This window comes from Pangasianodon hypophthalmus, chromosome 3, assembly GCF_027358585.1.
Source record: "Pangasianodon hypophthalmus isolate fPanHyp1 chromosome 3, fPanHyp1.pri, whole genome shotgun sequence".
In the NCBI taxonomy this organism is placed as follows: domain Eukaryota; kingdom Metazoa; phylum Chordata; class Actinopteri; order Siluriformes; family Pangasiidae; genus Pangasianodon; species Pangasianodon hypophthalmus.
In genome coordinates this window covers 10,721,876-10,748,030 of record NC_069712.1, presented here as the reverse complement: position 1 = coordinate 10,748,030, position 26,155 = coordinate 10,721,876, and the positions used below count along the sequence as shown (strand labels likewise).

The following is a 26,155-nucleotide window of genomic DNA, read 5'->3' as shown; positions in this document are numbered from 1 at the left end:
TTTGGGTAGACGAGGTTTGATTAATTGAAACTATTGATAGATTTGTTGATTACTGAAATATCTAATGTTTCAGTTCTAATTAGAACTAATTATTTTCTCTGTGGGTTTATGCTGTTAATTTTTAGCTTGAAGATTTAAATATTGCCAAAACAGAAGATTTAAATGTGAGAAATACTGGATAATTAAAACTGGCTTGGAGCACTATTAGGACTTGAAATTATGAATATTTCCTAGGCAGTAAGGAGCTTATGATAGATCTTGTCTGTGTCCTGTCAGTACTGTGTGTATGTCAGTGTTAACTTAGGATTGAACTTCATTTGTAATAAATGGTTTCATAATAGGATATAGATGCGAATGTTGGACTATTTAGACTAGGCTGCAGTGGGGATAAGCAATTCATGTACAAAAATAGGATTTGGGATGTAATTGTAATACTTTGATTTGTTAATGGTTGGATGTCGTTATGTAGCACTGCAATGATATGCTTGCCATCAAGTGACAGAGCCTGTGCTTAAGATCACAATAAAAACTGGTAACTCTTTAGAGAACTGTGCAGTGTCGGGAAGTCAGAAAGTGTTGTTGACAAAGGTTAAATTTCACTGCACACCCACAGCAGCTTGAGGAAGGAAATAGAAATGGCACAGCGGATAAGGTGGAAGGATCATCTCAACCCGATGGAAGCTTAATTGTTTGTGGTACAGTTTGTTCAGGTGCTTTGATTTTTTTTATGGAGTCATGTCATGCAGTTACATTCCGATAAATACAAACCACAAAACAAAGCCAATGTGCCTCTTACCATTTCAAATGGATTTCAACCATTAATTAGCAGAGTTTCTGCAAAGTGACCCTTGGGCAGGGCACTGATCTGGTTTGCATGCGGGACTACTACTCATTGACGCTGTGTAAGAACCTTGGAGTAAACAGTGAAGTCTTCAGTATTGATTAAGGGCAAGGTCAATGACCATTCATGTCCTAAATAGAGCTACAGAGCTTATTCTCATGGTCATAACAGCATGCAATGATTGGGCCTCATTTATCTTCTCCTAAGTTTCTTGTGCAGTATTCCATGCAAATTATATGAAGTTGGTCAATTTGAGGTTTATGTTGGTCTTTCGTGTAAATTTATACACACTCAAAAGAGCATGAGTAGAATACAAACGTTTTTCTGAACTTACAGGATTTTCATGAATATCAGATTTCTTCTGTAAATGCTTGTACGAACGATTTACAAGTAAAATCTGTTCATATCCAGCTTGATAAATGAGGCCCATTATCATTCTACAGTAGCATAAATGTGATGATTTATCTTTTAACCAAAATGTAACTTATATTATAGCTTGTTTTCTGAACAATTTTAGGCATTCTTGCCAGTTTAGAATATAGCGGGACACAGTATTCTCCTCTGTTACTTTTTCACAAACTTTATCTCTGTAAAACAAAGTCAAGACTCAGAGTGCATTGTGTTATTGCTTTCTGACGCAGTGGAAGATACTGTGTAATCAGGATTGCCTTCCTGTAATGCTTTGGCCGAATAGCTGTTACTGGACACTTTTCTTTGAGATGGAGATGTGCCTTAGTCTCAGTTGGAAGACCGAGCGCCTCAGGGCTTGTTTTTGAAATTTAGCCAGCTGTGTGGATTTTTTTCTCCGACACAGTTCTCTTCTCTAATAATGTTTGAGTGTTCGGATTCTGATCAATATTCATTACCTATTCGAAGCTTGGTTCCTGAATCAAAACGAGCCGAAGGTGGCAGACTGGAAAAATGTGGGTACTCCTGTTGGTTGGCTTTCATCCAGCTGCAGTATCTTCTTGCACTGAGCCCTTTTTATTTTCAGACATTACAGAACTAATGTGATAAACTGATTACCCTTCCACGTCACTGAATCTCAGCTGTTGTCTTCATTCTTGCAAAATTCTAAGAGTCATATCTAAGGTTGAAAAAAAAAATAGCCTAATTTGTTTTTATTTTCTTGTCCAACAAAGCATATCTAAATATTCTACTAAGAATGGTTGCTTTCAAAGCTGGTCTCACTGCGCAATCTTTCAAATGTTCTTTGGCAGCACCTTTCCATACTTACTGTGCTGATTACTGTGTTGTGCCACGTTGGAGTGATACCAGGAAGTGAAGTCTTTACTAGTGATGGAGAAATTCTTTGAATCATCATGATACTCTCTTGAAAGATTCTACATTGATGTTCAAAACATCTTAATCTGAATATTATATAGGATTGTGCATATTTTTTTAGGTTGGATTGGAATTTTAAATACTTACATGATTTAAACACTTATTTAAAACATAAATTATAAGGGGCCAACATAATCTTATAATAAACACTATATTTGTTTTTATTAATTTACACACCATTTATTTTAGCTTTTGTATTTCATACGTTAACCAGGATACAGGAAGAACTCTGTCCTCTGTAAATCACATTTACAGGAATAATTATTCTTTATTGAAGTCTTCAGTAAACTTATATATATACAACTTTATTCAGAACTCATCATGTCAGGGTCATTAGGCCAAAACCTTTAGGTAAGGCCAGCTTCAATACACTTAATGTAAATAACTAAAAGTGGAATTTAGGATGTTAAAAATTTAAATGTGCCTCTGCAAATTAAGAAGTTAAGAAGTATTCAAACAGTCGAGTTTGCACTGGGCAGCCTAATGGAGTTAGACCTGTGATTCATGATGCTGAAAATGCTCTATTTTGAAAGCTGCATTGTCTGTTCAGAGGAGTTTGATGAGGCAGTAGAATTCACATGCTGGTTGTGTCTTATCTCAGAGCAGCTTCTTATACAACATGCTAACGAAGGCTTGCTGTGGAGGAGAGCTCCAGCTTTAAATGAGTGGGCTGGGTTGTGGGACTCTTGACTCTAGAGGGAAGAACCAAGATTTTCATTCAATTAGCTATAAATGAGAGATCAAACAGAGTGAAAAAACAATATTTTATGATGAAACAACAGGCTGCTTGCAAAGTGCATCATTTTTCTCCTTTCAAGACCTGAGGGCTCTCTGCCTTGTTCATGGACTAATTTTTTACCCTGCTCATTGTACTTAAAGATGACTCGCTGTTAGATAGAGAGCTGGCTGAAGCTTTTTTCAACCTTCAGCTTCACAGTCTGGATAAGTTCATTAGCTAGCTCACTGGGCGAGAAAAACTCCAGTGTGCTGCCCAGAGTCATGTTTTTGTTGCCTGGAAACCTAACTGACTAGGCTAAAGAGGTGGTAATTAATGTAATGATGTTTTGCCAGCTAGTTAGTTAAGAGCATTAATACAGACTATGGAAAAGGAAGGAGTGTATGATTTCCTGGGGCGGGAACAAATGTTTAGCCATAGTTATTTTCCTTTCCTGTAGCACATTTTGTTTTTTTGTGACTTTGACAAACAGTCATTGGTGAATGCTTCAGCTGTGAGCTCACATTGCATTGCAAGTAAAACGGTATTATTGGAGTCGGGCATGTGTATTTTCTCTCTCTATGTTTAACTGTGAGGTGACGCATTGTGCTAGAAGGACAGTTATATGACTGCGTTGTGCTGTACTTTATTTTGCTTGATTTTCTCTTTTCTCTGTAATTAATCTGCCTGGTAACAACTGATCTGCCATCAGTCAGAATGTGCCTTGTCTGTTGAGTGTAGTACAGCAAGCAGTGGGATTCAGAAGCGTGTTTTTTTTTAGTTGCAGTGCCAGCCAACAGGAATTTTTTTTTTCTACTAATAGCTCAAACATGAAATCTGCTTTTCCCAGGCATGTGCACTCATCTAGTCACTTGCTTGCAGAGATTTAAAGGGGATGCGTTTTCAGCCGGGTTCTTGAAACGTTTTTTTTTTTTTCCGCCTCGGTTATTAACCTTGATCTTACTCGCTCACTTTCAGTAACTGTTTTATCCTGGTCAGGGTCGAGGTAGATCCAGATCCCTTACTGAGAACATGGATTGTGAGGCACCCTGGATACACCCTGGATGGGACGTCAGTCCATCTCAGGGAGCCATGCACACACATTTATGCGCTCATTGACACATTTTATCTTAGCGTAGTTTATCTTAGCTAATAGACCTACTGGTTTTTGGTAGGAAATCAGAAAAAAGAAATTACTTGAGCTCGGGATCGAATTTGGGTCTCTGAAGCTGTGACACTAGCTACTGTGCCACTGCACTGCCCCTGTTATTAACCTGACTCTGCTCATCCCCCTTCATTTCTTCAGTCAGTAATCTAATGTAGCTTGCATACTCTGGCAAAACTGTAGCATATTGTTGGACTGATTTAAATACACTTTTTCCCAAACTGTCGAGTGTGTTCTTTACTGCAGCCTGCCATGGTTTTGTTATCACAATCTGCAGTTGCTGTTTACCTGATGCCTGTTCCTGCAAAACGAATTAGCTAAATGGATTCATTCTGGAAGGCAGAAATGGATATATGCGTCTTATCGGATCTTGCGCAGGCATGTTGTCTCTGTACAGTAAATTGCTTACAGCAGCCAGATATTTGCCTGAAAGTGATTGGAACATGTGCATTAAACAGAGGTGGATTATCTGCTTAACAGGGTCTAGTAGCTTTTGAGGCAGCTCATTTCGTTTGACCGTGTGTTTTTGGGTGGTGACTGTAAGCAGAAACTAGAACTTTAAAATACCAAATAAACCGTAAAATTCCTTAATATTATTTTGCCACTGTTCTGTAGCTTGGTTCTGTAGCTGTAGCTTTGTAGGAAGGTACCTCATCCTGATTAGTGAATAGCATGATCAAACCTTTTTGGTATTAATCATTTATTCACTAAAAAATTCAATATTTCCCACACAAATAGTTAATAGTGGGAACAGTTAGTGGAGCTGCACATTTAAAAACTGAAACATGCTTGACCTTGAAGAGAGTGGACCTTTCAGCGGCTTTACGGTGAGCTACATGTGGTAAAACCATGGGAGAAGGCACAGTAGATTTCACATTTTACATATATAGATATATATGCACACACACACACATATTTATATATCCAATCTCTTATTGTTGGTTGTTTAGTGCTTCTCTGTCCCTTAGGAACAGGATGTTTTTGTTATCCTGATTTTAATGTTAATGACGTCAATTGCGAGTGGAATAAGGCAGCACGCTTCAGAAACTTGGGAAACTGTAGCAAAAACTTTATGGCAGCAGTACATTTAAGAATAGTAAAATCATGCTTTTAGTTCTTTATTTCCTATTTCTTATAGTAAAATGAACATGATCAAAATTATACTTTAAGTGTCTACAGTAAAGCAGCAGCTTTTTTCCAGCATGCAGTGGCTTGACTATTTCACATTGAATGGAAAGCATGTCGAGAGCAGCTGTGTCGTTGGAATTTTGTTGCGTGTGTGTGTATGAAGATTGTTGGCAGTGTGAGAGAGGATTTGCTGGAAAGGGAAAAAAACATCACCTTAGTATATGCCCTATATGCCCTATCACTGTATAAGTGCCCTGCTTTAACTCTCTATAAAGAAATAAATAAAGTAACTTGAATGACTCATTTAAATTTACTTGGATAAATTTAAATGTTAAGCTCATTTAAATGTAATATTCCTCTCTTCTGTCAGTCATAATGGAGTTTTCCATCCAGCTCTTTGATTCACATTTGAAAATGTGAATTAAAAAAATGCTGAATAGATAAGACTGGAGGTAAAATTGGGGGGAAAAAAAAGTTTTTTTACGCTTGGTATAGGTGGTGGAAAAGTTGTTGATAAAGACGAGAGGCAGAAAAGTGATAAAATATTTTTTGAATAAATGATAATGTAGGAGACGTAAGTAGACTTGCAAACATGAGCAGATGGCCAAAACACTATATGGCCAAGAGTTTGTGGATGCCTGACCATCACACCCAGATGTGGTTCTTCCCCAACCTGTTGCCACAAAGTTGGAAGCTTTTACAATTGTATAGGATGTCTCTTTATGCTGTAGCATTACAGTTTCCTTTCATTGGAGGTAAGAGGCCCAAACCTGTTCCAACATGTCTTCGGGGACCTCGCTTTGTGCACAAATCAAGGTCCATGAAGACATGGTTTGCTAGGCTTGGAGTGGAAGAACTCGAGTGGCCTGCTCAGAGCCCTGACCTCAACCCCACTGAACACCTTTGGGATGAACTGGAACACTGACTGCACCCCAGACCTCCTCACCCGACATCAATGCCTCACTAATGCTCTTGTGGCTGAATGAGCACAAAACCCCCACAGCCACGCTCCAAAATCTTCCCAGAAAACCTTCCCAGAAGAGTGGAGGTTATTATAACTGCAAAGGAGGACTAAATGTGGAATGGGATCTTTGAAAAGCACATATAGGTGTGATGGTCAGGTGTCCACAAACTTTTGGCCACATAGTTTCTAATGATAATTTGGCTGTCTTACACACGAGCAGAAAAGGGAGGTCTGGCTAATGTTGGGAAGTTTATTTCATTAGGATAAAGAAATTGTGCTATTTATAACCCCTAATTGAGTCTGTTCAGGTTGATTTTTGTTGGAGATTGTAGTTCAGTGTTCAGAGTCAGGTCTGGTTTGGATGTACTACACATGAGCTAATGGTACAAATTGTGCATGTACATGTGTGTGTGCACATTTTCGCATGTGTGTGTACGTGTTTGTGTACATTTTGTGAAAGTGGAAATCGCTGTTCATTGATCGATCACATCTGACCATTTCTGTCCAGCATGCAGTGTTTTCCAGTTATTTCAGACAGGACTACAGTGAAAATTAAAGGCTATCCCTTGTGACTATGCTCTTAGAGTGAATGCTTATTAGATTTCTGATCAAATTGACAGATTTAAAGGGATTCTGTGAAGAGGTCTGTTCTTAAATGCTGTTTTATACTGTCATATAACAAGTCTGTCCAGGGATTATGTGATTATGTTTCCACGTTTGCCGACACTAGGGAAGTGCTGTATTGTCTGTTTTTGGCACAACAGCGTCGCTCAGGAAAGTCATATTGTCTTCAGCCAAGTGATTCTCAGGCTCTCTGGAGGATTTGAATATGCCGGCTCGTCTCTGCTTATCTGCGGCAGTTAAATGACCATGTTATTTGAGAGAGCTTTCCACAGACAGACTGAGCATTTCTTTCAGCTTCAGTCACGGCTTTAATTTCCAGAAAACAAAGTTTTTCTTTAAATTTATTACATTCTCTATTAGTGACCTTGACTTTTTAAACTATTAAATATGTAATGAAAGTGTAATGCTAAAAAGGCATTTCCATTTCATTTGTGACTAAAAATTACATGTGCAAATGTGTGAACCAGCTGAGCTTAGATATTTTTGTGAACTACAATCACCACTGGATAAAGATAAATCTCTTTCACGCTGCTATCTTTGTACAAGCATAATGTTTTATGTTATGTTTGGCTGCTTTTCATTCTGTTCCGTCCAAGTCAACCTAGAAAACGAGAGGCCGTGTGTGATGATGAAGCAGCTATTAGTGACTGTAGTGCTGCTTGCTCCCTAATAGAGGTAAAGCATAAATGTGAGCTTTGACAGGCTTTTAAAACAGCACAGAAGAAATGGAAAATTAACACTGTTCAAACAAAAAGTGACCCAAAGCGAGCTTCGGAGAGGTGCAGCTGTTTAGTCCTGTCGTCTAGAGATGAAGAGTTCAAACGTAATTGACTTAATCTGCAGCATTTTTCAAACTCTGGTCTAGTGTTTCTAAAATGAAAGTGTTGAGTCATGTGTGTTTTGTGAGATAAAGTGAAGTGCAGCTGCAGTGTCCAGTGCTAGTGTTAGACCAACACGTTGATGAAAGAGGTTTAATCTTGGGCACCACATGCTATATTGCATTTTAATTATAAATATTAACATGTCGGTCGTTTAGGGTGGATTGTTCTTTTAATGCCGACAGTTTGGTCAACAGTGCTGAGTTGTGCAGGTGATTATCCTAGTGCCGTGTCCTGTTAGTCACTGATCCACAGTAACACAGCTAGTAACAGCATCAAGTTGGACTTGTGCCTGCACTTAATATTCTGAGGATGAGCTCTATAGTGACCACATTAAATGCCTTAAGGCTGATTTATATTTGTTGTTAAGTACGTGTACACAAGAGGGACACCATGCATATCCTGCAGTCATTTGTTGAAGGCGGTATAACACCATGTGACACTGTATCCCAAACTGTATAAACAAACTAATGTTGAGTCTCTAATCGCATACTTATGTACTATTTAAGACTGTTGTTGAGTACTAACTCTAACTAACTCTTTAAAAGCTTTTTAAACTTGCCGAACGATCTATTTTGGGTACCAGTCTTCTGGATTTTCTAGATTAGTAAATACTTTGAAATGTATGGTGAGGGTGTTTGATTTGAGACGCATATCACAACAGCAATCGCACTGGCAGCAGAAAGTTTAAAAGAGAAACGGAGCTCGTCAGTCTGTTAATGTTGCTGTGTATGAAATTGCTAAACATTCCAGTTTGACTTGGAAACCAGACGGACAGATGATGTTTTGGCTCTGACATGCCATCTAGTGGATATCGCTTTGACTTCTGCAGATGTACATAATGTACGTAAGCGAGCGTGTGAACAACGCCACTCGTGTAGCAGCTGTGTGTATACACGTACGTGTGGTGAAACTGAAGCATATTTGCACCTTTTACTTTTTCCGACAATTACCACTGTTTCCCGTGCTTGTTTTTGTGCAGTGTTTTCTCTCTCCCGCTCTCTCTCTCTGCACTTTTGTATAATGGGAATCAGTTGCCAAAAACCTTGCTTGTCAGGCTTTGTTTTGAGCTGAATGAGTGCAGTATGATGACCTGGAGCTTGTGAAGGAAGCCGAGTCACAGAGCAAGTTCTCTCTCATGCTCCTCTGTGCTCTTGCTTGTGCACGTCTTCACTCAGATTAGCTCCTTCTGAGGAGAAGACTGCTGTATTATTTCTTTTTTTGGTTTTAAACATTGTTTGGCTCACATGGCCTTCCCTTATTGAGGTAACACAATCTTTCAACAAAAGCAAGCAGAATGATACGCACTTCAGTCAGAAAATTAGTATCTAAGGAGACCCTGAAAGATACTTCCAATCTGCGATTATGTGTAGAACGTTTTTGAGTGTGAGTTACGGATGTGCATTTTGGTCATGAGCCCTCAACTCTGCTAGCACTGCCGGTACCACATGTTGTTAGAGTCTGGAGAGCGTATTTTGATTTCTCTTAGCATTCATGCTTTGAGAGGGAGTTGTACTGGGTTTAAACATGAAGCGATTGCCTGTAGTGGAGTTATGTTAGCTTTGTACTGTATAACTGTATCACATCAAACTGTATTTTACAGTTTTGTCTGTTTCTGCATGCACACCATATTTGAGGACTCAAATGCTTCAGTCTCTGCACAGTTTAATAAACACTTATTTCTGAATCAGCCTTTGTAGAGTAGATTATGCCTCTATTTCGAGAACAATGTGCATTGTGTTATTTGATTCAGTCTTGTTAGTGTTGACTCAATTTTTGTCAGATTTTACAGCCTTTTCAGATCATATTGTTGAACCATTTCTGGTATATGGGTCTCTCCTCATTAGTGTAAATAGGAGCCTGGTCTTATATGACTGAAAATAACTGCCCGGGAGCCTTGCCAAGTGGACAGGCTTTTCTAGACACCATGCAGAGGTAGTGTGTGAAGCAGGCCTTAGTGGCCGTCACTTCTGTGTGGCGCTTTTTGTTGAAGCCTGATTATATCATCTGGTATTAAACCCGGAATCCTGTTTACTACTGTTAAAAGAAAATATCTTTTCTAATTTATGTTGTATCTCATTTAATTATTTCTCAATATGTTGTTGAAGTACTGTAGTACTGTACAACGTGCATGAGAGACAACAAAGAAATTTTTACAAATTAAATGAAATAGCTTTCACTTTCATAGGCTTACCCAATTTGGAATGTTCGCAGTCCAATATTTATTTACCAGTAGGTTTAACCAAATTTTGTTTCTTGTCATAACATATGGATATATAAGGATGATTATTATTATTATTATTATTATTATTATTATTTTTAATAAATAAAAACTCCACCAAATAACATCCGCTTTACAATGTCTTCATCCTTGTGCCATGGAGAAACATGGAGTTATAAATACCTGGAATTAAAGATCTCTAAAGCTTATAATATTATGGTTTATTTATGGTTTAAATTCCCATTGGTGTCTAATTTTGTACTGCAATAGGTTTCTCTGGTCTGACTGTTGATTTACCAATTGAACAATAGAAATAAACACCTCTACAATCGAGTATTAAACTAATAGCAGTTCATTATTACAAATGGTGAGCGTTGATTTGTTTGATTGTTCCTGTACTACTTGAAAGAGTAACAGTAGTTCTCAGGCATGTAATTAGCATTTTGTTCTGCATGGCTGTCAAACATGACTGAAGAGAAGGAGGTGGCTCTGGGATTGTTTCATTATTTCACAAGAGCACAAATTCCAGGTAGTGTAATGATGGGCTTGTATTTTATTATAGGCCTGCTGCTGGCATTTGCCTCACTTCGTCTTGGCATGTAATTCGCACATTTCTGGTACTATGTAAATGCCACAGCATTGGCTGAGTGAGAGCAGATTTCTCAACTGTTCTCTAGGTCTGTATTTGTATTTTGCCTTGACCTGTGCCCCCACATACAGCTATTTTAGCAACAATTTAGTAATTAATATATGGTGCACATAGGAAATCGTTGCGTGCCTAGACTGTTTCACACTAACACAATGTTCTGTGCTCTCTTGGGGAAATGCTGTTGGCACTTTTGTCCTCAAAGCACTTAATTAGCTCTCATGTAAACAAATGGGATTTTCTGGGCTCCTATAGAAGTGAAACACACCCTATTTATATTTGTGTGTCTGTAGGCAAGAGAGAACCTGAGTAGGTAAGTAGGGAGTGCTGTTCTCTTTGTTTTTATTTACACCTACAACACTTCTGCTCTTTTATGGTACATAACTTGCTTTTTGAGATTCAGTGCACCAGGCAGATGTGACTTTCTCTCTCTCTCTCTCTCTCTCTCTCTCTCACTGTTATTCCACTCATTCTGCTCACATACAGAAAAAGCAGGAATCTGCAAGGGAGAGTTAAGTAGGCTTTGTCCTTGTGAAGGTGACTGAAGCAGAGCATCGAAGGTGTCACTGTGTGTCCCTGATGTTTTGTCATTATAAACAATACACTACCTTAAAATTTGAGAGTTTATTTTTATTTTTTTTTAATGTTTAAATTGTATTACTCAATTTGCACCACACGTTCCATCTGACTTGTGTAAAACCTTTCTTCCACCTATGTGAAGTCTCACCTTACGTGATTGTCTTGTATAGCCCTATCCGGTTGCAATTAAACTTACATGGGGTGCTGGGGTAATTTCCTATTTTACAGGTGCTACTCTGTAATTTTATTTCCTTCCAGATCTGCCGTGTTGTTGTCTTTCTCTGTCCTCGTCTGAGAAAATTACAGGCTGAATTACCCACTGTTTTTCACCAAACTCGGTGGTCAGTCTGATAATTTTAGTCCTGTCTGGATGCACATGTCCATGATTTTCTGTGCAGATGTCGCCTTGCATTGGATGTTTGACTGCTGCTGCTTGCTGTATTTAGTCTCATAGCGTGCATAACAGTGACCCTCCCTCAGATATTAAATGTTATTAAATGTTATAAAATGTTTTAGAAGAAGGACTCCACCATATACTTGTTATGGGTGGTAAAATTTTGACTACACATGCTACCTGGGAAAGCATTTTCAAGAGGAGAAAGAAAATAAAGTTCTTAAGAAAAGGAAGATCCCGCAGGCTGATTAAAGAAGCCATTATAATGGCAGCTACAGGTATAAAGCATTACTTTTTATTCACATATGCACAATATCATCATCTTTTAGTTTTCTATAAAACTAGTTGTATCACTGCCAGTTCCTTAAGAATCTAATGACACATGATACAAACTTCTGGGTTTGTAGAAAATACAACCCGCTAGAAACTGGATCCTACTGTGGTAATTTTATTGCTGTCTGGATACGAGAGTTTTATCACAGAGGAGACGTGTATTTAAAAAAAAAAAAAAAAAAAGATTATAGATGTCCCCCTGATAAACTAATCCAATCTGAATAGGGCTAATGTTGTCTCTGTTCGTTGTTGTATGCACTTTGTTAACTGTACAGGCGCACCACTGTAGCACAAGAATTTAATCATTTCTCATGTTTTCTGTATTCTGGAAAAAGTTTTGACCAAAAAAAATTTTTTCTGCTCAAAAAAGTACATTACTTTCACAAATTTACTTTAAGAAAACATAAATATATGGAAATGTTTTCATTTAGACTACTTCTAACCTTGCCTTGGCTGTAATGATCATGTTTAGTAAGGAGCCAGTTTATTGCACTGCTAAATACGATCAGTCAGCCTAAAGACGTCTTAAACCTTGCTAGCTAAGTGTGCATTTCTCGTGCAGTGCATGACTTAATTTGTATGATAGCTAAATGCCATAGCAAAATGGACATGAGCGTAATCAGCTCAGAACAGAACTGACTTAATTAATCAGGAACGTGAACTGAGATCGTTTGAGTGAAGAGATGGTGATGAGACTTGTGTTTAAATGCCACAAGTAACTTTTTTTAGCTCAGGGATGAGACTGATGCTGATAATCAAAATGAGAACTCATTTCCCATTATGCACTTATAATTCTTTAGAATTTGGCAGTAATGTTGTTTTTCCATAAGTAGATTAGATTATAAATGTAGAGGTAGAGGAGACATCTCTCAGTGGACTTGAAATGGACTCTTTAAATGTAATTTTCTCCTTTTTCCACTTTTGGGGGTTGGCAGATTTTTAAAATGCTAGAACTTGTGGTCAAAATACATGAAAAAGAGAAAAATATTTCAGCTCAGGAAATGGTGTATTTTTCAGAACTGTGCATATTAGAAAATGTCAGATTTTTGGATCATTGATTAATAGAATATATAATATTCAATCTGTCAAACAAACACCAATAGCTTGGCTTCAGAGAAAGTTTAGTAAAGTTTTTTTTGTTGTTGTATATTTGTGTTCTGGCTTCAGTTGATTTGTTGTTTTGTTTTGTTTTGTTTTTTTGCTGTTAACAGGACGCTGATGTTACAATGGAGATTCTTCAGCTTCTAACAAAACCTTTCAGCTGCATTGCGTGCAAAGACTTGGCTAATCTCTGAAGGGTTTAGTTTTGGGGCTCTGCACTAATCTGGTATGTAATCTGAAATCTTTTTGCATGCTCAGTCATTTATGTGTGAGGTGCGAGTGCAAACATCAAACCTGAGTCATGTGTGTCGTGTGTGTGTGTTTTTTTTTTTTTTTTTTTTTTTTTTTTTTTTTTTTTTTTTTATAAATATAAATCTTCTTAAATGTTGTAATTCGTTATGTGTGTGTGAGCATGTACATGGGTTGTTGGTATATCAAGATACATATGTCCTCTGCAGTAAGTGCTCGGTGTTTGTGATTGCATCGTTTATAATGTGAGTGTGGGGGAAATACAGAGTATCCAGCATTATCTTTCTCTTACATATGCAGCTGCACACTAGAGTGTAGTATAGAAATATAGAATGTGTACATATTTCAGATTTACGTTTCTTAGCTGAAAGCTTCCAGCTTCTGTGAGCCAGTGCTTTACAGATTGACTCTGAGCCTCTTTATTTTAACTAGGCTAATGCCATCACACTGTCTTTTCCAGAAGGCAAAAAAAAAACATTTCTGTCTGTATCTGCATAAGCAGTACAGGATTAACACTGACTGCATACTTAAGACTCTAGTTTTGTCGGTCATATTTCAGTAATAGGACCCTCATTTTCCCCCAACCATATGTGTAGGATCAGAGTACGGTTGGGTTTTTATGTGACAACTAATGCAAAAATGTTCCTGCTCCTTTGATCAGAGGTGCCAGCTGATATGTGTAGATTCTTTTCTGTATGGGATTCATCTGATACAAAGCATTTAGTTCATTGTCGCCTTCTGTATATTGTAGATACACTATATGGCCAAACGTTCGTAAACGCCCAATGGATACTACATACTGTTGCACTGTGTAAAAATACTACTGCACGTTAAACACAATGCTGACAGTAACATACACTCACTGAGCACTTTATTAGGAACACTATACTAAGATTCCACAAAATGTTGGAAACATTGCTTTGAGATTCTGGTCCATGTTGACTTGATTGCATCACACAATTCCTACAGGTTTTCAGGTGCACTTTCATGCTGCAAATCTCCCGTTCTACCACGTCCCAAAGGTGTTCTGCTGGATTCAGATTTCGTGACTTGGAAGGCCGCTGAAGAACATTGAACTCATTGTCATGTTCATGAAACCCGTCCAGGTTTGGTGAGCCTGTGCCCACTGCAGCCTCAGCTTTCTGTTCTTGGCTGGCAGAAGTGGAACTCGACATGGTCTTCTGCTGTTGTAGCCCATCCGCCTCAAGATTCGACGTGTTGTGCATTCTGAGATACTATTGTCCTCACCACAGTTGTATAGAGTGGTTATCTGAGTTACTGTAGCCTTTCTGTCAGCTTGAACCAGTCTGGCCATTCTCTGTTGTTCTCTCTCATCAACAAGGGGTTTCCATCCGCAGAACTGCTGCACACTGAATGTTTTTTCTTTATTGCACCATTCTGAGTAAACTCTAGAGGCTGTAGTGCTTGAAAGTCCCAGGAGATCAGCAGTTATAGAAATACCAGCCCCTCTGGCACCAACAATCATGCCATGGTCAAAATAACAGAGAACATTTTTCCCCATTCTGATGATTGATGTGAACATTACCCGAAGCTGCTGGCCCATATCTGCATGATTTTATGCATTGCACTGCTGCCACATGATTGGCTTATTAGATAATTGCATGAATGTGTAGGTGTACAGGTGTTCCTAATAAAGTGCCCAGTGAGAGTAGTCACCTGGCCATTACACATCCCATTCCAGATTTCCACTAGATTTTGGAGCATGGCTGTGGGGGTTTGTGCTCATTCTGCCACAAGAGCATTAGTGAGGTCAGGCACTGATGTCAGGTGAGGACGCCTGGGGTGCAGTCAGCATTCCAGTTCATCCCAAAGCTGTTCAGTGGGGGTGAGGTCAGGGCTCTGTGCATGGGTGTGATGGTCAGGTATCCACAAACTTGTGGCCATATAGTGTATCTGTAACTGGTGGGTCTGTTATTCTGTATAGGCATTTTACTGGCATGGTTTGAGAGAAAAGTCAGTACAAATTAAAGTTCTTCTCACTGATCTCTATCCCATGATAAAACATTTCTATCCTGATGGGTGTGGTCTCTTCTAGGATGACCCTGCCCCCATCTACAGGGAATGAGGGCTCACTGAATGTTTGATGAGGATGAAAATGATGTAAATCATGTGCTTTGGTCTTCAGTTATCAGATCTCAACTCATTTGAATGCCTGTGAGAGATTTTGGGGAGACAGTGCTCTCTACCACTATCATTGAAAATCCCATTCGAGGGAATATCTTTTAGAAGAGTTTAGAGACTTGTAGAATTGATGCTGGGATGCACTGAAGCTGGTGTGGCAGTTCATGGTGGCCCAACACCTTACCAACACAGTTTCCTAATATTTTTCTTTAATTTGCCTGTACATTTCTCACAGTGTCTTGAACATTTGTCTCTCTTAAGCTCACATGCTGCTCATCTCCCCTCTTTCTTCCCTCCCCCTCTCTCACACAGTTCAGACTTGCTTTCTTTTCTTTCTTTTCTCTCTAATTCATCAGCCTGTTCTTTTTGGCTCTGTGCCCCCAGGCCTCGCTGAATGAGTCTAGAGTCCTTGGAACAGCAGACTGACTTGTGGGTGTGTATGCAATTATCATAGAAATGATATTGAGTCAGTTCTGGCTCTGTGGCTCTGCGGTAGATCTGATTTTATGCCACACTGCTGTAAGCAGTCAGAGTCACAGGTGAACTCAAGCTTGTGTTTGCATGGCTGGAAGGCTGTGAAGTCAATACAGCATATTGTTATTGCTTGATTTTCATGCTGGTGTGGGTCTGCCACTGAGTGTTTGTCTTCTTTTGCAAAAACATCAGAAAGATTTATCTCCTGAACTGTGTATACTAGGTCTGCATGGTAAAACTTAAATGTTGAAAGTAATTAAAGTGTAGGATTATTCAGCAGGTTTTGTTTTCTTTTCATCATTTTACATCGAAACATCTTTTTCTTTCACATTGTTTTTTATAAGCCTTTATACCACAGCGCTGTTGAATTCTCAAATCTGACTGGTCAGGGGGTGTTGATTAATTTTCTATAACAGCAGGCCTCTGACAGTAGTTCTGGCTGTAATTAAAGTCACAGGTTTATGTTAATATATTAATATGCTTATTCTTATGTTATTCTGTCTATTGTAACAATTTGAAATTTAGAGGATGCTCTAAGATTAGTAATAAACAGATGAAGCCTGTTATTTAGTAGAGGGAAACATCTAATTGTTGATATGGTGAAGCTTTCTGTAAGATATTTGTGGAAGGAGTCTCCAGTGTCAGTCAGTAAGTTTTATGCCAAAGGAAAGTCTTAGTTTCTGTGTGTGTGTGTGTGGGTTTTAGAAGGAACGATGTTTTATAGCTACTGTAACCATAATAGTGACAGGAACTAACTTGTCTCTCGGATGTTCCACAATATCATATACTGTAACTATGAATGGTTAAAAAGTGTGAGGTTTCTTTCATTAATAAATTCCAATTTTTGGCAAATTGCTGTGGTATAAGAAGAATACAACACTTTGCAGTGTGTTTTTGGAAAATAACTTTGGGGTAATCATGCCATCAGTCATTAATTATTTTCCTATAGTCCTATTTGGCTTGCATTATTTTATCGGGGGCATCTGTATTAATTCTCTTTTACATGTCTCGTCAGTTCTAAAACTCCTGCATCCAGACAGCAATAAAATTACCTCATGAGGAGTGAGTTTCTAGCGGGTTGTATTTTCTACAAAAAAGTTTCACATGGTTATATTATCACAATCCATTCACAATTGTCAAAGAGGCTCTGGAGTAGAGAAGAAACTCTGGCTCTTATTTCAGTTTGGGGCGAACCAATATTCCAGGAACAATTTAAAATACAATAAAACAATAATCACAAAGTATGCAAGAAGCATCCATTTTCCCCGCCTTTTTTTCTTCTTTTTTTTTTTTTTTTCCCTCTTTCTAACCCGTGGTGACACCTGCATGGAAAACCGTGGACATGTGCATCTGGATGGGACTAAAATGATCAGACTGACAACTGAGTTTGGCGAAAAGCAGGTAATTCAGCCTCCAATTTTCTCAGAGTAGTACGGACAAAGACAACGACATGGCTGAGTCGGATGGAAATAAAATCACAATGTAAAATAGGAAGTAATCTCATGTAAATTTAATCCCATCCAAATGGAGCTTATAACAGTGCACCATGTGTTTTGTGTTTTATTCCTTACATATTCTTTCCAGTCTGTAAGCAAATTAAGTTTGCTCCTTAATTAGATTTGAATCTTTTAAATGTTCTACACAACTGGACACTACACAAATATATATTTACCACTACAGTAGCTAGTTTAAGTTTAGTCTCTGTTTAGTCTTGTAATCTTTACTTTCTGCCTTGTAGGCTGATGAAATTGCTTTTGTCTGCAGTCTCACCATATGTCAGAAGGGAAAAAGACAGAGTGCTCTGTGGTCCAATGGTTAAATCATAAAAATAGGGAGCTTCTGATTTAATGGCTCAGAATCAACAAAAAAGATGTCATTAGCTAATTTTAGTTAAGCTCTCAGATAGTGCAGGCAGTTATATTGATTCTTTAAACCAAAAATTGTGGTAACAATTAAGATTAATTGTGATTAATTGTTCAGTGCTAATGTTTAGACAGGTTTAATAGTTTATGCTGTTGGAGTTCAGGCTTGTGCTAATGAGTGCAGTTATTGTGCTTCATTTTTAAAGCTACTTTTTACAGTGATGTGTTAAGTAGGTTAGAAGTAAATATGTTCATAGCTCCTGCTATTTCTGAAGCAGCTTGTGTGCCAGAGTTGTTGTTCCTCTTAATATTAATGAGCTTATGATGAATGTTCTTGTTACATTGAATGCAAGTGCACAACAATAACAGATACTGCAAGCTCTGGAGAATTTTATTTTTAAAAAGTATAGTCCAACAAACCTGTTATTGCTTTAAGGAGAGTAAGAGCGATGCTTATACTTCGAGTGACTGCTTGACATTAACCAGTATCAGGTAGCTAAAATGTCCCTGTCTGTCTCACTCGAACACCAGCAACCTCGTTTAGTGTCTGGTGATGATGTTCAGTCTTGAGTGAGTTGTGCACTGCGCTCTGAAACCGCTCAAGGAAAAATTTCCACCTTAGGATTAATTTTTCATAAGATAACAAGGAGAGCTTGAGATATAAATTCTGCCTTGCGTTCATTGTCATTGGGCTGGCGCTCGATGAAATAGTTGTTTTTTTGTTTTTTTTTTCCTTTAATGCAATACAGTTTCCATTTCCTATTTATTTTGTGTATAGTAGATACCTGTCACTGAGTAATGTATTCTGTTTTTATGTGTATTACAATGTCTGATGTCTTCTGTTAAATTTTAGGCTTTATTCTGTATTCTCAGTAATAATTCCCTGTTAAAAGTTTGGTTAGTCTTATATCTGTCATGAAGGCAGCAGGTAGTAGTTAACATAAAGGATTGATTGTATGTGCGTAGCATCTTTATCAGTTTGAAATCAGAATTTTACTTATTGACCATGAACACTTGTCAATACAAGGTCTATTTATCTTGTCTTTCAAGCTCTGTGCTTGCATTAACAGATGACAGATGTAGATTTGTGCAACATTGATGGGTATACTATGGCACTGTGTAAAAATACTGCTACACCTTAAACACAAAGCTGACAGTAACATGGTCATATACTATATTGCCAAAAGTTTGTGGACACCTGACCATCACAATCATATGTGCTTTTTGAACATCCTATTTCTGATTTAGTTCTCTTTTGGTGTTATAATAATCTCCACTCTTCTCGGAAGGTGTACACTAGATTTTAGAGCGTGGATGTGGGAATTTGTGATCATTCAGCCGCAAGAGCATTAGCGAGGTCAGGCACTGATATCAGGAGAGGACATCCCAGAGGTGTTCAGTGCGGTTGAGGCCAGGGCTCTGTGCAGGACACTTGTGTTCTTCCACTCCAACTTTAGCAAACCATGTCTTCATGGACCTTGCTTTGTACATAGGGGTATTGTTATGCTGGAACATGTTTGGGCCTCTTAGTTCCAGTGAAAGGTACCTTAAAACTACAGCATACAAAGACATTCTACAAAATTGTGTGCTTCCAACTTTGTGGCACAGTTTGGGGAAAAACCACATATGAGTATGATGGTCAGGTGTCCACTAACCTTTGGCCATGTCGTGTACGCGCAGGGGGATTAAATATTCATTAGCCTTATGGCATATGGGTCTTATGGCATATGGGAAGAATCTCTTCTGCTGTTGCAGTGATTGGTGGTTTTGATTCTGATGTGAAAGTGTTTCAAATATTTGATGGCCAGTTTGTCAGGACTTCGTTAAAGTTTTGTTCCGGGCTCTGGAGGTAATCAGGTCCTGGAGGGTGGACAGGTTTCTATCTATAATCCCGGGAGCTGACCCAAACCAGACTGTTTCTGACGCACTGACAGACACAGTGGACACTACAGAACAGGATCAGCTCCTGCAGATGGTTCCTCAGCTGTTGCAGAAAGTACATCCATTGCAGAGTTTTTTCAGTTATGCCATCTATATTGGCTTTCTGGTTCAGGTCCCAGTAGACTCATTTGCAGTCATCATTCTTGTCCTGTATGGTAAGAGAAAGTAGTGGTGGGCAGCACCTTCATGTACACCATCAACTCCAGTCTTGAACATGTTCACCTACAGGTTGTTCCCCTCTGTATGTAGACCTATCGTCATCTTTGCCGAAACCAGTGACTGTAATGGTATCTGTAGAGACATCAGGGAAATGTGTGATGTGATGGACATGAAGCAGAGCATGCCCAAGCTTTCAGTTGTGTTCAGCAATTTGGAGAGATGTGATATTAGGATCTTCCTCCAAGCTTTTGACTGCAATTCTGTTATTAAAAAACCTCTAAGAATACTGCATATTAAACAAACCGTATATTATACATATATCGTGTTTCACATTTTTGTGTGTCTGTGCTGAGAATGAAAAGCAGGGTGCAGGTGTCTCTACATCCTCATCTATTAAAGAGCCACTCCATCAGCCTTTTTGCCTGTTACGCCTCCGTGTTCAAACACCATCTGCGTCACCTGACCTGACGCAATCACTGGGGTCACTCACAGAAAGGAGCTCTGTTATTTATTTGCCGGTTTAAGCTACTGTACATAGGCATGTATTTTAGTCATCTTCACAGCTTAAATGCTTGACACACAAACTGAGTGAGTCATGCTGATCACAACTTTATAAAGTTTGTTGTGTTTGCACCCACAACAAAGTCTAATGGTAGAAAGTCCTTGGTAAGATGGACTGTTGTCTCTCTCGTCCCCTTGTTTGCGCTTGCACATGTTTAAATGGAGGAATACAGACAATTTGCACAATATATTTAGGTATTCACAGCAGCTAATTGAAGAGTTGACCTGCACAACAAATAAAGATTTTAACTTCATTTCTTAATTTCTGTTGTTTAGCACTGAGCTTTGGTTGATATTAAATGTGTTTAATGTGTTAAACATGAAGGAGTTTTACTCAACATTACTCAACAGTACCAAACTTTAAATGCTGCTTCCGTGTTCTGCCACATTTAGGGAGATTAAATAAACCTATAGAAAACAATAAAATTGAAACTAGAATTTATAAAATGGCCTTAAGGTGTTCAAACCACAGCCACATGTGCAGTAGCTTTGCAAGTAGTTATATATTGAGACCAATAAATGAGATGCCCTTGTAGTTCCTCATTATCATAGTAGAAGCACGATTTCTCATTTATAATTTACTGGTAAGATTGTAGGTGATATCTCACTAGTGTTGGGTAGATGAGCATGTTTGTCAGACTAACACGAAGCTTGAAAATGAATAAGCTCCACCCCTTGCATCAGCTGATGTCACAGTCCTTCACTTGCGTATAAAGCCAATGGCCTGTAAAATACACTAGTAACACATTACTTTTGTTTTAGTTCAGAAATGATTGAAGTCGGAGACAATACAGCTTAAGGTCATGTTTTTGTTACTCCTTTTTTTTTTTTTTTTTTTTTTTTTTTTTTTAAATTGAGTTCACTGGTGTTGCAGCAAGGAAAACAAGAAATAGACTCCACTGCCGTTTAGAGAGCCACAGACTTTTTGTTGCGTCTCATAACTGAATGGCTTTTCAGGCAGTTTGTTCATATGTAGCCCAGTTACAAGGGTTTTGTGTTTCTGTGTGTACAAAGTCCTCTTATTTGTTTCTTCACTCTTACCTTCCGTGTGCAGTATAGCTGCTAGAGGCTTTTAGCTAGTACTGGTGAATTCTCTTGCACTGGTCAGAGATTTCCTGTATTTGTAGCCTGCAGACCTCACATTGATCCCCACACTTCAGCATCGTGAAATCTAGAGACGGTCATGCTGTCTGTTTTAGAGGCTTTATTTTTCTCACAGGGCTAGGTATGATGGTGCCGGGTGGCAGTGTTCCAGTATTAGCTAGTCTGAACATGCTGAAATGTTCTCCTGTCTGCTCTGTCTTTCCCCGAACACTGAGAGATGGAGGGTATCCTGGAGACCGGTGTCTTGGAGCTGAAGCACTTGTGAGACCCTAACGCACAGCCTGATTCTGCCCTGGTCTGGCAGTTTTTGTTGCCTAGGAGCAGTATTAAATCAAGTCATTTGGACATGCTGTATAATCCTGAAGGCTTTTTATCACTGATTAAGCCTCTTGGGTGCACATTGTAACATCAAGTTGACATTGCAAGTCTAATAACCTTGACCACTAGATAATTTAGTGACCGTTGCTTGTGTTTATAGCTGTTTTTATTGATTTTTAAAGACACGGGTATCTCTGAGTTTTAAATTGATTGGGATTGCGAGAATTAATACCCCTAGTATAAGGTTCACATGACTAATTAGCAAATAATAACATGCATAAAATTTTCCTTTAAGCTAACCATAGTTGTTCAGCAAAAAGAGTTTACTAGTTGCAGATGAATAATGGAATGTTGTCAGCTAAAATTATGAAAATTTAAGCTAATTCATTTTTGGCTGAAATTTTCCATTTAACCAAGACTAGGCATATTAGAGACTCCACAGCAAGCTCTAAATTTTGAAGACATCATGCAAACCAATTGTACTTATTAATAGCATTAATTTTGGCTTATGGGGCCAGTAATAGAACAGGACCAGAGTGTGTGTATAGTGTGTAGAGTGGCTTAGCATGTTTCTCCCCGAAGCTCCTCCTCACATAGCACCAAGTCTTGTCCTCTGTCCATGACCACAGTCCTATAAATCCTCCTGTTCCTCATGTTTATCTGTCAGAAGCAGTGCTGCTTCATTTGCTGAAATGTTTCAGTGTGACAGGATTTATGTTTTCAAGGCCGTAGGATGCACTGGCTAGATGAAGTTAGCCGGGGTGAATTTAAAACAGTCGCACTAGCACTGTAGGAGTTAGTGGCTGGCTGTCTCACATGGCTCTGTGCTTCTCTGAAGGAGGCCATTCTTTCCTCTCTGCCTCCTTATTTCCCACATCACTGTAGTAACCCTCCCCAAAATCTACACAGCAGAAGTGCTTTTCTACCAGCACAAACATTTTCAGTGTTTCATCACTTTTAATTCAGAAGTCATTTGTGTGAAAGCGAATGTTTCCTCATTATTTTCATTAAGCATTAATGTATTGCCACTTGTTTTTAGGTGTGTGAGCTGCCATTTACAAGCACAGTGTGTGTCAGGCTTTCTTTTACTCTATAACAGAGAGAGACGCACATCAGTGACACACAGATTTTAACATAACATGAGATGACTGGTTTTGTACCAAGTTAGTTTATTTGCATATTAAATAATAGTTTATTATTTGTGTCTATGAAATCACCACCTGATAACCTCCAGAGATGTGATGGGAAAGCGACAGACAGACACCCACACACACGCACGCATAGCCGGGATATGAATAGCTCTTGGTTTGCATTTGTTGTCGAACCGTGTCGAGCCGCAGCGTTCTGTGGAGGAGCACTAAGAGTAATTCAGGATGACTCTGAATATGATCTAATCTAGTGTACTTCTAGCTAATGGCTTCAGATTCTCTGTCTCTAGCACTCTGCTCCTCTGTGTGTGCTCCGCATCCACCATTTGCTTTTATGCTGTCCTCCACTCTACAACATTCTCCCATCACTTTTTTTTGACCTTGTGTCTTGTATCTCTCTCTCAGCTCTATCTGATGTGCTTTTCTCCTCGCTGCAGTCCTTCAGTCAAGTGCGCTCGAATCCTGATGAGCCTCCTCCAAACCGGTTGGTCTCGGGAGGGTTTTAGCAAGGTTTAAAGCTCTGACCTGACTCCTGATCGTTCACTCCTTCAGTCTCTTATCCTAATACATGTCCTCTGAAGAGAAAGGAAGATTAACAGCAAAGAATGCCTAAAAAATTTCTCAGACAGAAATATATATTTAAAAAAAAAAACAGCGTATGTTTGGCCATGTAGCGTGAGAATAGAAAGACTGAAACTGCCAGTGAGACAGATGGAAACGAGAGCTCCCCTAGGTGAGTTGTAATTCCGACCCCAGCAGGTGAGAGTAAAGATGGTTACTGATGGCAGATGTTAGACTGCCGAAGACTCTTCATCTACAGGCCGCGGTGTAGCTAGTAAACATCCTGCCTTGTAATTTGCTGGCATGCAAAAAACTAATAATTAATGACTTATGTCCTGGGATTAGTTCATTATTAAATTTGAGCAGCTTGTAAAGATGCTATGATTGTGCCTTACTATTTTATTTTGTTAAATGAGCCATTTTCTATTCAGTAGCCAAAAAATGCTACAATGGAAACAGGGAATATTTTAATATACCCTTTACACATATTCCCAGTACAAATAAAGATGGAATAACACCAGTGGATATATCCATAATACCCAACTGACAGACTTCATAGCAACTTCAGGCTTTTTCTTTCTTAAAATACTGTCGTGTTTTTATTCCTAACATTTTTCAAGAGGAAAAGGTTTGACATCAGAGAAGTTTGTAGAAGTTTTAGTAAAAAAAAAAATTTCTTTCGCTTTCTCAAACATGAAACTGTGGATGTAGACAGGAAAGAAGAAAATGATGTGCATAGCACAACACATTCTTTCAGTTCTCTTTATTTTTTTTTGGATGCTTCTGTAAATTCACTCTTTACACTGGTTTTAATGCCAGGGGAGTTGCAAATTGCAGCCCAGTCCTGAATATCAGCATGCTGCATAGTTTCAGTTTGATTGGGTGACTACCCTGTAAATGTCAGCGACCTTTAACTTTTAACCAGGGTCGTCATCTTTCAGTTTTTCAGCACAGTTCCTTGTAATAAATGTGTCTACTCTGTTGCTGTCTCATCAGCAGTTTTTTTTTCTTTGTTCCCATCACACATTTGCCAGATTTCTCTGTCAAAGAGGTTCAGAAATTAAAAACATCATCAGATCAGAAAATGTTGAATGCATAGCATATGACTTACAAAGATACAAATGAGTTTACATGAACTCGTAGGTCTTGAAGCCTGAGTTTAAGAAAAAGAGTAAATGCTAATGTCTAAGTGGCGGGACTACATGGTTCACAAATAAATCGGACATTTCACACTCAGAATTTAGAATTCTAGAAAAATATAGCCTTAGTGAGTGAGGGGAAGAAAAATACTAAAATATAATGTTCTGATTGTCTGTGAGTCGACCTGACAATTCTGTCAGAGCTGTCAGGTTCTAATCAGTGGAATATTTCCTACATCATGCCTGAAAGTAGTACAGCCAAAGACTCACCCCCAACTTTCCACAGGCATCACAACAGAGAAACCTTTTCTCTTAAACTGTTTTTGAGCCTGATCGCTCACAATGATCAACCTCAAAGATACACGCAGTCCTGCATGAGCAGTGTGCTGATTATAACTGAGAGAAGCCTTTCTCCTTCAGCAAGGTTTTGTTTTGGCTAGCATGGTAATGTTAGCTGTCTAGATTGGGTACTATTGATGTTATAGAATGAACACTGAATGTAGATCTGGGGTGTTGGCTCAGTGATTCACAAACATAACAATGTGGGATTGCAATAAGGGAAGTGGTAGCTCAGTGGTTAAGATGTTGGACTTCTGGTTGGAAGGTTGAAAGTTCAAATCCCAGCATCACCAGGCTGCCACTGCTGGGCCCTTGAGCAAGGCCCTTAACCTTCAACTGCTCAGTTGTATAAATGAGTTAATTGTAAGTTGTTCTGGATAACGGCGTCTGCCAAATGCCGTAAATATAAATGTAAGCTGCAAGCAATAAAACCCACACAGCTAAATTTGGTGGGCTAACTAAATGACAAAATGGAACAAGTCACACTGATGTGTGCAGTAACATTTTTATTCTCACAACACTTGGGTTGAGGGAATCTCAAAACTATGGCAGGTCTAATTGTATCCTCCAGTTTGAGTCCTGCCATACTAAGTATCACCAGTAGTGTGTCTAATTTTTCACATCCTATTTAGTGAGCAGAATGTAGTTTGTGAAGTGGCCAGAATTCTTGTTGATTCTGATCAGATTAATCCACATGGTAGAGAAGGACATGGCACAACTCATGTTGCAAAATCGTACATCTTGTAACTTTAAATAAACGCAAGTTTCATGACAAGACAGTGCTTCCTCCTTCAGCATGTGAGTCATGCCACTCTTTTACACAGTGAAGTTCTAGCAAAGGGATAACTTTATGCTATAAGCATTGACACTGCTGGAGTGGGTGTGAGAGAGAGCTGTGGTTCATCTCCCTAAAGCCCAGTTCCTGGAGTGTGGCAAACATTTCTCCTTTCCCATGGCTGTTATAAAGCCAGTTTAGGGTCAGTTAGGATACAAATGCTTCCCAAAGTAGCTGATTTATGGCGGTGCAGCCGGAACAGTGCAGACACGGGTGGCAGAGGATGGGAGTAAATATTTGGCTCTTCTCTCTGAGGAAAGGAAAGAGTGCTGCATATGCAGGAAGTCTGAATTGTGCATACCAAACCTGTGATCTGTTGGTGAGAAAGGCATTCTCCTGTCACGCTCCTGTCCTTCAGAGAAGCTTTGCCTTTTTCTGTGTGTAATGTCT

The 26,155-nt window shown here is 38.8% G+C and overlaps 1 protein-coding gene across 17 annotated transcripts in view; it reads left to right on the top strand.

Annotated features, from left to right (window-relative positions):
- ndst2a (N-deacetylase/N-sulfotransferase (heparan glucosaminyl) 2a) overlaps positions 1–26,155 on the top strand; it is a 116,060-nt gene that overhangs the window by 9,319 nt on the left and 80,586 nt on the right. For 10 of the 17 annotated variants that reach the window (XM_034302807.2, XM_034302805.2, XM_053232953.1 and 7 more), the window contains exon 2: positions 13,044–13,159. The exons of the other annotated variants lie outside the window; for them this stretch is intronic. The gene's annotated coding sequence lies outside the window, so the exon portion shown is untranslated. The remainder of the gene's footprint in view (positions 1–13,043; positions 13,160–26,155) is intronic. 17 annotated transcript variants of the gene reach the window in all.